Raw genomic sequence first — 13,324 nt, forward strand, 5'->3', positions numbered from 1 at the left:
CTTCCAGAATCCATGATATGGATCGTGCAAAGTTTTTAGTAGAGATGTCAACTAAGAATTCCAGAGGCAGTCACCGAGGGTGGAAAGGACAGAAGACTCTTGTCCTTGTCCTCTTATGATTGAACCATCTGGTCTCCCCTTACCAACACCCACTATGCCCCCACTCTCCCTTGTCTCTGACATGTTCTTTCTCTGCCTTTAGCAGATCAGGAAACTCCAAGACCTGACTGAATGCACCTCAGGAGAGACTTGGGGGGTCTGGTGCCCTCGGGAGAGACTGGGGGCCCATGACCCCAGGGACCGCTGACCCTCCTTGCAAACAGTCCAAGAAAGTCAGAAAGCACCAGGTGTTTCTGCTCACTCCGGATCTCGCCCAGCCTGGCACGGCAGACAGCAGGGTTATTTTGCTTTCATAAGCCATATTATGTAAGATCTGGAACAGTGACACTGAGCCAACTTAGAGGTCACAACAGAAGGGGAGGAGAAGAACAAAGAAATGGAGAGAGAATGAGGAAGGAGCAGGAAGGGAGAAAGAGAAGAGAGAGAGGGGACAAAGGGAGGGGAGGGTGGAGACAGAGGGAGACCGTTTAATTTTCACTGCCTGTTGATACGTTCTTGGTCTCCAGTGACATCGTACGCTACCTGTAAAGGTCTTCCCCCTCATTTTAGCTGTGCCAAAGGTCTCCTCGGTTCACAATCTGTAGAGGACCTCAATGAATGTCAGCTGCCTGCAGGCGTCACCCTGGGGCCCTTTGGTGTCTCCGTTGGAGATCGCAGCCACTGGCATGGTGGAGCACTGAGTGTTCTTGTAGGAGCACACGCAAGGGTGACCGTGAAGGTCATTCCTGAGCCTGCCATGCTCGCTGGTGAGTGGGGAAGCTCCAAAGGGAGCTGGAGACCTGAGGCCTCCTTCCTTTGCTGTATTTCAGAAGATGATAGCTTACTTCCAGGAACTTGGGTAGACAGGAGGAACAGGTGCCAAAGATAGGGTAGAGGGTTCTGAATTTACACCCACAAAACAGAGCCCTCTACTCTATCTTTGGCATCTGCTCCTGAGGTCTATCTAATATCTGGGAAAATACCCAATCCATGTTTTCAAATGAGTAGACGAGTTCTTATGGATCTGAGCTACTCATCTTTCTTCCTCTTCTACTTTTTGAGCGTCTGCTTTAAAAACTTACAAACTCTTTATCAGGGACACCTGGGTGGCTCAGTTGGTTAAGCATCTACCTTTGGCTCAGCTCATGACCCAGGATCCTGGGATCACGTCCGGAATCAGGCTCCTTGCTCAGCAAAGAGCCTGCTTCTCCCTCTGCCTGCCACTCCCCCTGCTTGTGCTCTCTCTCTGACTCTCTGATAAATAAATAAAATCTTATACAAAAATCTGTATCAGGAAAGACTTTCTCTGTAAAGATAAAGATGAAGATAAAGATAAAGATTTTACCTTGCATCGGTAATTACTGACGTCAGGTGCTGTTGACTCATTTCACTGCACAACAACCCTTTGTAGCAGCCTTACTATTGTTATTCCCATTTTACAGAGAAGAGGGCTGAGGTACTGAAAAGATGAGGTGCAGCCTCACACTCTGTTACCTGTGTGCTGTGGCATCAAGACACATTTCTTAGACAAGAGCTACAAGAGTCACAGATTCCTTACTTTTTGTTTTCCCTTTTCTTGTGACATGGCCACAGTTTTGTTTGAAAGCTGGTGTTCTTGGTGTCTGCTCCTTTGCCTTCGTGTCTCCCAGGAGAGAACATTTCTTTGCAGGACTTGATCCCAGGATCCCGGGATCACAACCTGAGCCAAGGGCGGACGCCTACCAGACAGAACCACCCAGGTGTCCCTGGGAGAGAACATTGCTGATGCAGATAAGTTGTTTGACTTCTTGACGCTCTCTTCTTCTCCCTTACAAAGTGCGATCTCCTGATTTATATCTTTAATTAACGCTGACTGGGAAGCCCCCTGGCGCTGGGATGGAGAGAGGAAGTGACAGAGGAAGATCCTGAGGAGAAGATGTCATATCCACTTCGTTGTCTTGTATGATCTGAAAAGACTGAAGCATAACAATGACGACTCTGTTGGGTTCTTGAAACAATGGCAACCAGGGGCTAAAATGATGAATGAGGAAGGAAAACCAGCAGGATGCATTGCCCACTGTGATTTTCGCAGTTAACTCGGTTCCTCACATCTAAGTAGGCAGTCATACTGGCAGGCTACCTCTTGCCTTTTTAGGATAGCCCTCAAAGGCAGGTGGAGAGGAAGTTCAGTGAGGAAAGGAACACAGAAACTAAGGGTGATTTTCCTGAGGTCCCTCAGAGAAATGCTTTCTGGATGTAGAAGTGGCAATTGCTTTACAGCGAGTATATTCTTTGACCATATAAATGTTGCTTTTCCAAAGGCAAAGGACTTAATTCATATACTGTTTGGTTTTAATTGGCAGGAGGACATTAGTCTAAGCTATAACTAACTTGTCATTTCCATGCCACTTTTTCCTCAAATTTCACAACCATACACAAGATGATCTTCTAAAAGTCCAAACTAACCAAAGAGTTCTGTGCTCCTAGCACTATCATCTTTCCCACAGTTGTGGCAATGGGGACAAATTGTAAGCTTTCAGAATCAGGGACCTTACCCTAAAGCTAACTGCATAGTAATCTCCAAAGGAGGGAGAGCGGAGTATAGATTTGTAAGAACCATCCCAAATGATTCTTGTCAATTGATCTCAGGAAATACCCAGTGGCTTCAGAATACTGAGCAAGGCCATGATTTGGGCCTCAAAGAGCCTGAGTTCACTCTCCACCTGGCATTAGTTTACTTAAACTTAGTAAGATTAATGGTCCATTCCTGTAAGGTCAAGCTTATAATACCTCAAGCTGCACAAGGGTCTTGTAGCTACAAAGCCTAGCCTCCTCCCTCAGGCATTAGGATGATTCTGGACTATACTTTGAACTGACTATCCTACACTAATTTCATCAAGCCTCGATCTCTATTTTTCTCAGACCACCTGGAGCCCACACCTTAGCCTTTATCACAGAGTCTTTTCATGTCCATGCTGCTCCACACAACTCCTAGTGTAGACCCATCCACTCCCCGCTTCTCCACATCTGACCCTTCCACTGTGCTCTCTGGAACTAGTCCTAACTTATTCTCTGTATATGCCCTCCAACTCTTCACCTTGACCAACACCTTCAGGACAAGGCTTTCCTTCGGGGTCAATTGCATGTATGAATCCAGAGCTCTGGATCTGCAGATGCCGCTCTGAGTTCTTGGCCTCTCCATATCTCCCACGTCTTAACTCCCTTCCTTTTTCATCTCCCTCACTGGCTCCTCCCTCCTGACCAGCTTCAACCTCTGAATTTTAGAGAGTTTCTAGGGCTCTATCCTAGACTTTTAAAATGTACATCTCCCCCCAGATAACCCTCAGGCTCTGTGCTCCAGTTTTTCTCCCCTTCGGGCTCTAGACTTGTGTATCCAACTTCACACTTGATAACCCTGTTGGCTGGTTACTAGAAACCGAAAACTTAAATATGACCAATATGGAGCTCTTTGTTTCAAAGCACCCTTTTTAAGACCCTTCCTCCCCATCTCTCTGGCACCATCCATTGTTGCCAAACCTGCTCATTAGTCTTAATCTAGTAATTAATCTTAATTAATCTTAATCTTAATCTTCCTTTTCATTCATTACATGCTCTCTTCCAGCCTTATCCATCAGCAAATCTGTACATTTTATTTACAAATACATTTCGAATCCTTCCATTTTTACCCACCTCCATCGCATTCCCAGCCCCAACCACAACACCTCTCACTTGTACTTCTACTTTAGCCTCGCAAATGGCCAATCTCCTTCAACTCTAAGCTCCAGTGAATGTATTTCCCAACAGCAACCAGAGTAATCTTTTAAAAACCTAAATCAGGGGATGTCCTATCTCTTCTAAAACTTTTCTTTCTTTCTTTTTAATTAAGATTTTGTTTATTTGTCAGAGAGAGAGAGCATTAGTAGGGGGAGTGGAGTGGAGTGGCAGAGGCAGAGAGAGAAGCAGGCTCCTCCCTGAGCAGGAAGCCTAAGGTGGAACTTGATCCCATGACCTTGGGATCATGACCTGAGCAGAAGGCTGATGCTTAACTGACTGAGCCATCTAGGCGTCCCTGTTCTAAAACTTTTCAATGGTTTTCCATCAACGTTGCAATGAAATGTATGCTCCATTCTGCTGCCCATTAGGCCCTGCATTCATCTGCACTCTTTCTGCTTTTCTGATTTCATCTCAGACCAGAGTGCCTTTTCTCCCTGTGTTCAGTCCTACTGTCCCACTTTCTGGTCTGTGAACACACCAAGATGGTGATCGTTAAATATGTTATTTCTTCAGTAAGCAAAGCATCTTCCCCACTTCCAAGCAGAGCTGTCTGACTCTCAAGATCTCAGGTCACTGCCACCTTCCCAGAGCAAGCTTTTCCCTGACATCCTCTAAAGCCTTGACATTGTCCTCTGCTTATTCCATCACGTCAATCTTAGGGTTTTTTTCATCACAAGTATCAGAGTTGGCATAACATTACCAATCTATTGTACCAATCTACCAAGCTCATCTATTGTGCATTTATTATCTTAATTCCTTATTCAATAATTCAATATGATTTACTAGAAAGATTTGGGGATGTGGAATTTGATGGAAGATTAATTGGTGGTCCCATTGTTTACCTATTCTGTGATATTGTGATTAATTTCCTCTCTCTGTGCCTTATTTTTCTCATCAGTAGAATGGGATTAACATAGCATTAAAAGGTTTTCATTAGGATTAATGAGACAATATTCATTAAGTGCTAAGCAGAGTTTTTCCTGCTACTATGCATTGGTCATAGTGTTTCTGAAGATGCTCACCTTCTTATAATTGCATCCCAAGTAAAATCATTAAGAATTATTTAAGATGTCTTCATAAAGATGTCCCATTTTTGTGGTATGAATCAAGGAAATGTTGTAGGCACCTTCATCACACAAACCGATAGAATGAACACGAGTAGAATGACCAGATCCTCAGAGACCAGGGAAGGAAGGCAAAGCTTCCTGGGTCCACATGGTCAAACACTGCCAGCCAGATAAGCCCAGAAGATCCAGCAGAGACAAGGTAACATTTTCAAGTAGTTCTATGCCTGCTCTGGCTATGAGGCTCAGAATTAGGGCTGTCCATTGGAACCTGGGTTGTCGAGTGATTTGTTTAAAAGTCTGGATTGCTTTCTTTACTCCTAGGAACGAAGCTAGGTAGAAAATTTATCCCTTCCATTTCATCTAAATTCTGACTTTCTCCCACCTCTCTTAGACCTTGTCTCTGTGGAAGGTAACTTCTGCATCAAAGGAAAAATAAACACTACACTTAAAACCAGAAGTCCTGGGTCTGGGCACTGGTTCTGCCAGATACAGCATAGAAAGAAATTCTGGACCTTTCTTGCAGGTTGGAATCACTGGCAGGCTCACAGACATTGCTAGCGGAAGCGTGAATTGGGACATCCTTATGTGAGGGCGGTTTGGCAATTTACATCATTATTTCCAATGTACATAACCTTTTGACACCCAGCATTCTCTTTCTAGGCATGAACATGCTTGCCTATGTGTCTAAAGACATATACAGAAAGGATCATCGTCCCATTGTTTAAATTAGCAAACTATTGGAATCAGTTGGTTAGAAAAATATGGCCCATCCATATGTGATATACAGTTGTTAACAAGAATGAAAGAGGTCGGGGCGCCTGGGTGGCTCAGTGGATTAAAGCCTCTGCCTTCGGCTCAGGCCATGATCCCAGGGTCCTGGGATCGAGCCCCACATCGGGCTCTCTGCTTAGAGGCAAGCCTGCTTCCCCCCTCTCACTCTGCCTGCCTCTCTGCCTACTTGTGATCGCTCTCTTTCAAATAAATAAATAAAATCTTAAAAAAAAAAAGAATGAAAGAGGTCTATTTGTATGGCTAGAGAAATAAGAGCTATATCGTTAGGTGAAAAAGCAAGGTGCCAAATAGCATACTGTATTCTACCATTGGTGTGTGTGTGCATGTAACACACACACTCACAGACACACAGACTTACACACTTACATTCATAGAGTTCCTGGAGAAACTTGCAAGTACTGATCGTAGTGACTTAACGGGAGACAGGGGTAGGAAAGAATTGTTTTTGGTTGTTTTTCCCCAGTTTGGGGTTTAAAAAAAAAAAAAAAAAAGCATGCATTTGTGATATTTTGAGAAACGAAGTCTATACTTTTTAGTACCAGGGCATTGAGTCTATAACACTTAGCCAGTGCAGGAGAGGTGTCTAATCCTATTATCTTCGGGCAAGTCACTTAATCTTGGTGAGATTTTTCATCACCTATAACATGATTGTAATGATGTACAGCCCTCAGGATTAAGTCAGGCCACTATGTGGACATGCCAAAGCATGCTAGTTGGGAACACAGCAAATGTCCAACGAATACTCGTCAGGCCCGCCCTCTGTCCACCCCGACCATAGGTAGAGCCATGGGCCCATCATCTCGCACAGCTTGGGTTTCCTTTCTTAGGCCAGGGAAGTTGCCGTGGGTGCCATAGCTATTTAAATCAACTGACCTTTCCTGCTAAGGCTTCAGGACATCTCTATTTTAGGCTGGGGATGACTAAGGTTGCTGATGACTGGAGGTTGCTGGGGATGTGTTGGGAGGTGGGGCAGGGGTGGGGCAGGGGTGGGGCTGTGGCTTCCTCAGACCCGTATGACCCATTGGCTCTCATTCCCTGCAAATCACTCTTGATAGAGTTGCCTGCCTGCTGGACTGGTAATCTCTGAGAAGATAGAAACACAGAGCTCATGGCTCCAATTCACATCCTCTCTTTGGCCTAAAGTCTTTGCCAGAGTTTTAATTTCCTTTCTCCATGGTCACCTTGTAGCTGCCTCAAGCCCTTTCCCGAGGGTATGGAGCTCTGTCAAAGCAGCAGGGTTAGACCTGAGGACTTTCTGGAGGACAAACACCTTGATCTAGAGACACGGACAAGGACATTTCATTATCTTCTTAAGAGACACTGTCAGGATGCCACTGTGCCGCTAGTTCCCTTCAAGCCATGTGACCCCACCAAGGGAAGCCATGTGACTTAACCACTCCCACCTCAATTTCCATCAGATCTCCTTGGTCCCATGCCCATCATACAACCTAAACAAAAGTCGTGTTCTTGCTAACTCCAGAGAGTAAACCCATTCCTCTCACACCATCACTCCCTACTAGAAAACTCTTGGAGTTAAGCTGAACATGCCCAGGGTTGCACACCTGACATGGTTTCCACAAAGCTTTGCACAGATACCATTATGGTATGAGAAGCAACTTACAGAGTTCATTTGATCCTTTTAGCTTTTATTTATAAAAAGTTTTTTACAAAGTGTTAGTGTTATGTACCAACTAGGCTGAGCCATGGTGCCCAGATATTTGGTCAAACATTATTCTGGATGTTTCTGTGAGGGTATTTTTGGATGAAGTGAGCATTTAAATTGGTGGACCTTGGGTAAAGTTTACCCTCATCCAATCTGACGATGGCCTTTAATAGAACAAAGATTGGCTTTCTCTGAGCCAGAAGGAATTCTGCTTTGACTTGAATTGCGACTCTTCCTCAATCTTCCACACGCAAGCTTACCCAATCAGGTTTTGGACTCGCTAAGCCTGCACAATAGTGTGAGCCAATGTCTTAAAATAAATCTACCCCCCTCTTCTCCATCTTCCTCCTTCCCTGTCTCTCCCTGTCTCTGTCTCTCTCTCTCCCCCCTCTCTCTCCATTTGTATTTATAGTTTTCTCTTATGAGCAAATAAAACCCAATTAGATAGTTTTTATCAACATCAACCAAAGTCAAAACAAAGAAAGGCACGCTTTGATAAACCTCAAAAAAATATGTTAGGTATTAAAATTAAATGGTAGAACAAAAGCTGATTTTCCTAGATTTTCTAAGGGTTGAATCATGAAAATGCATTATTTTATAGTGAAAACATTTAACATTCATTTCTTAATAGGGAAGCTGATGTTAAGACAAAAACAGAATTTTGAATTAAAATTAACTTCAAAGTAAAACAAAAGAATAAAAAAACAGCCCTGTGCTTGCTCTGCAAATCTAGCTTTAAATCAAATAGCCCAAGGCTCTCTTTCCACCAGATTCTGCCCCAAGACCCTCTGTCTGGGAGTCCTGCCATTGCTTCGGTGTTCCTGATTTGGCAATCTGCAAAGGCTACTTGCCAAGCTTGAGCTGGGCAAGCACTTGCTTGCAGCTGGTTTCCCTCTGATTCTCACAGCTATGGGAGAGGTAGGTTATTCTTACATAAGAGATCAAGAAGGTGAGATTCCAGGAAGTAATATGATATGCTTAAGGCCTCACAGCTAGTTCAGAGGTGGAGGCAGAATTTGAACCCTAGTTTCCTAACTCCATCCCCAGTCCTCTGATCTCCTTATCACAGCTGTATCTCCCTGGATCCCAGGAGATGAGGGAAAGGGCAACACCAAGAGTCTGGTTCATTCTAGATCAGCTTTTGCATTGATGGGGGTGGGATGTTAAAATATTAAAATATTCATATGATCAGAATTTTGCACACCACCACCCGCGGTGGGTCACCTTCCAACCTACCAGGTCCTCATGCTCTACGCGACAACTCCTGCTCCCCAGGAAGGCCAGTTCCCTGCTTACATCCCGGAAGGGCTGTGGGCTCTGATCCTTTTTGGCTTGTGCTTCAGCCCCTTTCTGGCCTCCATGATGGTCCTTTTTATTCTTCCTTTACCATAGTTTCCACACCAGAGAAAACCAACCTCCTTCCCTGCCTCCATCAGAGGCTGGGAGCAAGGAGAGGACGTCTGTGGACACTGAAAGGGGTGAGGTGAGGGCGTGGGAGGGAAGTAGAGAGTGGGGCATGGTTGAGGTAGCTTGGGAGAATGGAGAAAAGGCTGCTGAGGGAATCAAAAGGGAATCAAAAGAAGTGGTCAAGAGCACAGTCTCTGGAGAAAGATTACGTGGGTTCAAATCCCACATCTTCCTTTGACTGTCTCTGTGTGACCTCCACTGAATAACTTCGCCTGTCAGAATATCTGTAAAGTTCCTGTCATATGTGCTCTGTATTTGCTTTTATAATCCCCAAATTAGCTGTGTAACTTGGGCAGCTCACTTCCTTTCTCGGACCTTCGTTTCTTCTCGTTAATCAAGGGAATGGGTTTTGGATTAGGTGGTCCATTCCCCTTTCCAATGTTCACGTTCTAGGCTTTTGACTTCTTTTTAGTCATTGGAAAATACTCACAAGTTTCCATCCAGAGCTGGCTCGATGCACAGCCCTTTGAATGACCTTTAAGTAGAATGTCATTTCAATAAAAAATCATTTAAAGATCACAGTACCCTCCCCCACTCAGCACCTACCATGATAAGTTTGTGTCTTTGGACATGACAAATGTTTTGAGTTTTAAGATTTTTCTAGTTGAAGTTCAAATTCTCTGGGAGATCCTGAAAGCCAAAAAGATTGAAGGACCCTAATGGCAAAAAGGGAGAGCAGGCACCCTGGGAGGCGAGTGGAGGGCTGTGGCTGCACCCTGGTGTCTAACATCCCCACTCAGTTTGCCCCCGCAGCCCTACTGGCTACTTCCTTGGTCTAGACAGCCCTGCCTTCCTCCCTCCCATCCTGTTGTTAAGCTCCTACCATATCTGTTCCCTCGCTGACAGATGTTAGGAAAGTCTGGTCAACCCCGGCTGCCCACACTCCCTGGCCAGCTGCCTACATGTCCCCATCCTCCCTGGCCTAAGGAGCTTGACCCACTTGACTCTTCCTCAACTTTTCTTCTTCTCCCCTTTACAGCCATTGCCGGACACTCCTGTCTCTTCTTCAGCTTGTTTTCTGTCCCCCTTTGACTTTCTGACAACCTCTACCTCTGCTGGAGCTGCGCCTTGGGCAAGCCTGGCCCTTGGGGGTGGTCAGGCCCAGGGCACTGTCTTGGGGGATAGAATTCTCAGAGAGTTAGCGCTGGCTACTCCATTTCCAGGGTGTGTATGTCTCCTCTTCTCCCCATGCTCCTTATTCCACTCCCCCCTCCCCCCAACCCGGAAATGTCCCCCCTCCCTCGCCTGCTTTTGAAACAAATGTTCCGGGATCTGCCTAGGCAGGTTCAAAACAAGCAGCTGATTAAAAAAAAAAACAAAAACAAACCAAAAACAAAAAAACCCGACAACAACAACAAAACAACGTGCAGCTGCCAGAGCCCTGCCCTGCCCCCCGCGGAGCTCGCTGCAGCTATAAGTAGCCTGGGATCTAGAGCCCTAAACCCAGGAGTCAGGTTGCAGGTGCTCGACTCCAGCCCACCGTCCTTCTGGCCCCGTGTTTTTTTGCTGAGGGGGATCTGAGGCCCAGGGCAGCCCCTGGCTCCATTCCACATTTCCCTGTGTCTTTGTGGGCTGACGCTCTGTCTGATGGCTCGCCCCGGCTGGCACGTGCCCCGGGCCTGGTCTTCCCCGGGAGAACTGGAGCAAAGCGGCAAGTCTTTTACATTTCCAAAACCAGGCGAGGTTGAGACCTTTCAGGGATCTTGTTCTTTCCCCATCGAAACGACCCTCTATAGACCCCCACGTGTTCATTAGACTGCATTCATCCGCATGGAACCTGACTGCGGCCTTAACCCCAAAGAAGGTTATTTTTCTTGCACAATAAGAAGTTGGAGGTAGGTGCCTGGGCTCTGCAGCGCCTGGAGGCTGTAATTAACGTAGCAAACTCCTTTGAAACCGCTTTTGCATCTCCAGGATTATTTCTGCATTCTAGGCAAGAAAAAAGAGCAACGGTGGAGGGCAAAAGGCCAAAGTGGCCCTTAACGGTGGCACTGGCCCCTTTAACGAGCTCTCCTGCAAACATGCTCTGCTTGCATCTCACCCGCCAGCCCACGCACGCACAGGGGCCTGTGAGAGTTTTAAATGAATTCCGACACGTAGCACCAAGTCAGGGTTCTCTTAGTGCAAAAGAAAGGGGAAAGGAATATTGTGTATGTAGGTAGCCCTGTCTTCCATGACCGTGCTTCCCCCTGGGGATCCCCGTTCAAGTTCTCAAATGTTTCCCGCTGTACTGCCAAAGGTCGTCTGCGGTCTCGCCACACTTGGGCAAGAGGTTGTGCAGGGTAAGTGTTTGGACTCTGGAGTCAGAAGCGTATGTGTTCACATCCCTGTTCTGTACTCACTGGCCTTGTGGGCTTGGCAAAGTAGGGGTAATAATGGTTCCTACTTCTAGGGTTGTGGTCAGGATGAAATGATTTAATAACTAGGTAGCCCAAGGTACATAATAAGAGTTTAAGAAATGTTAGCTGTTGTTACTGGATCGCTACACAGATCATATTGCATTCTATTTTAATGCATCGTTTAAAAGATTGTGAGCCCCCTGAGCAAGGGTCCCGCCTTCTTCTCTTCTCTACTTTGAAGTCTGAAAACAATGGTTTTCACTAAACAACAGACTCATAAATTCACTTGCTTTGTCAAAATTAAAAATACTACAGAGAAGGCTCAAGGCCCCTTTGACAACCCCCTGACTTCAACCATCCCTTTTCCTAATCCCAGGGAGCAAACACTGATCACTTTATTTTTCCTTCAGAACTTTTCTTACACATTTCATATAATCATGTTAACGATGTTATATGATCTTATACATTTCATATAATCACGTTATATGCAAATACAGAGGTTTTTTTTTTTAACATTTCATTCATACCATATGATATGGATTCTCTTTCAGCAGCCTTTTTCTTTTGTTTTCAACTCAACTGTCTATCTTGGCAATCTCTTCTTTTATTATCGATAGCTTTCCCAAATTATCTTTTATTTTCCTTTGCCAAATTGCTCTGTGGTATTTCCTAGCATGGATATGTAATACTATCATTTATTCAGCGGATCCCTATTAATTGACACATAGGTCATTTCCAACTCAGGCTACTGCAAAACAACGATGCAAATATTATCCTTATACATGAGCCTCTCTTGCACATGTGGACACCATAAAATGAAACTCCTGGGTTTTCGGATGAGGGTATTTTAAATCTTTATGATACTGCTGGTAACTCTCACTCTCTTGCAGAGATAGCTGTATCTAAGAATGTGGTTTTTTTTTTTTTCATCTTTGACTCAGGTCTCTCTTTGGGCCTAGCACAGCCCAAATTCAATAAACTTTTGCTAAATTGCATGTTCCCCACGATTCCGTGTGGAGATCACACAGAGAAGTTGACATATCTGAAGGCCTCCTTAGACATGTGACCTTCCATAATTCTTTCTGTTGCGTTCAAACGCTCTCTCCTCCCTCTCTCTAATGTTACACTTTGGTTTCTTTTCTAGGTCTAAGAGCCAGGGAGGACAAACCTCATTCCCATTTCACATGATGTGCCCAGCCCATATCAGACTGTAATTTCTACTTCTCATGCCACTGTGCCCATTTTAAATTTTTTCAGGGTTTTTGTGAAGATAAATGAGATAATATTTGTGAAAGTAACACGAGTTCTTTTCAAAGCTGGAATGTAAGTGTGGCAACGATATGTCCTACGTTTCTTAGAACAGATTAATTTTTATCTGATGAACTTGCATTTCATATTATTTAAGATTTTGAATATGGAATACAGTCACATGGCTGAAAAATTCAAAAGTACAAAACGGTACACATCGAAAAGTCTAGCTCCTGTCCTTATTCCCATTTTTCCAGTTCCTGACTCCTCTATCTGTACCCTAGGTAACCACTTCAATTAATTTCTTGGGTATTATTCTATAATTTCTTCACCATTTACGTACGTAAAAATAAAATGTTTCCCCACTGTGTCCTCTCATATTGTCTCTCATTTCTTCCTGCTCACGTTGTATCTTTATTTCCAGCTAAGAACATAGAGTGCTTCCCAATGATTATTCTGACTTTTTCTATCACAGAAATTTAGAACTTAGTGTATAAAAAGAAGAAATTTAAGATTTTATTTATTTATTTTATTTTAGAGAGAGAGAGAGAGAGGCGGGGGGAGCAGAGAAAGAGAATCTCAGGCAGACTCTACCCTGAGCAGGGAGCCAGGCTTAGGGCAGAATCTCAAGACCTTGAGATCATGACCCCAGCTGAAACCAAGAGTATGATGCTTGTCAGCTGAGCCACCCCAGTGGCCCAAAATTAGTCTATAGGAAATTTAACCTCTCATATAACCTTGATCCAGCTTCAGCAATTGATAATTTTCCTATTTTAGAATCTATTCTTTCACTTTACAAATCTTCATTGTAGGATTTTAAGGCAAATCCCTTACAGCATGTCATATTTCCATTTTTGTCTTTCTTTATTATTTTTAACGGATACACAGATACTCTG

Source organism: Lontra canadensis, unplaced genomic scaffold, assembly GCF_010015895.1.
Source record: "Lontra canadensis isolate GAN:19392208 unplaced genomic scaffold, GSC_riverotter_1.0 scaffold24, whole genome shotgun sequence".
Taxonomy (NCBI): domain Eukaryota; kingdom Metazoa; phylum Chordata; class Mammalia; order Carnivora; family Mustelidae; genus Lontra; species Lontra canadensis.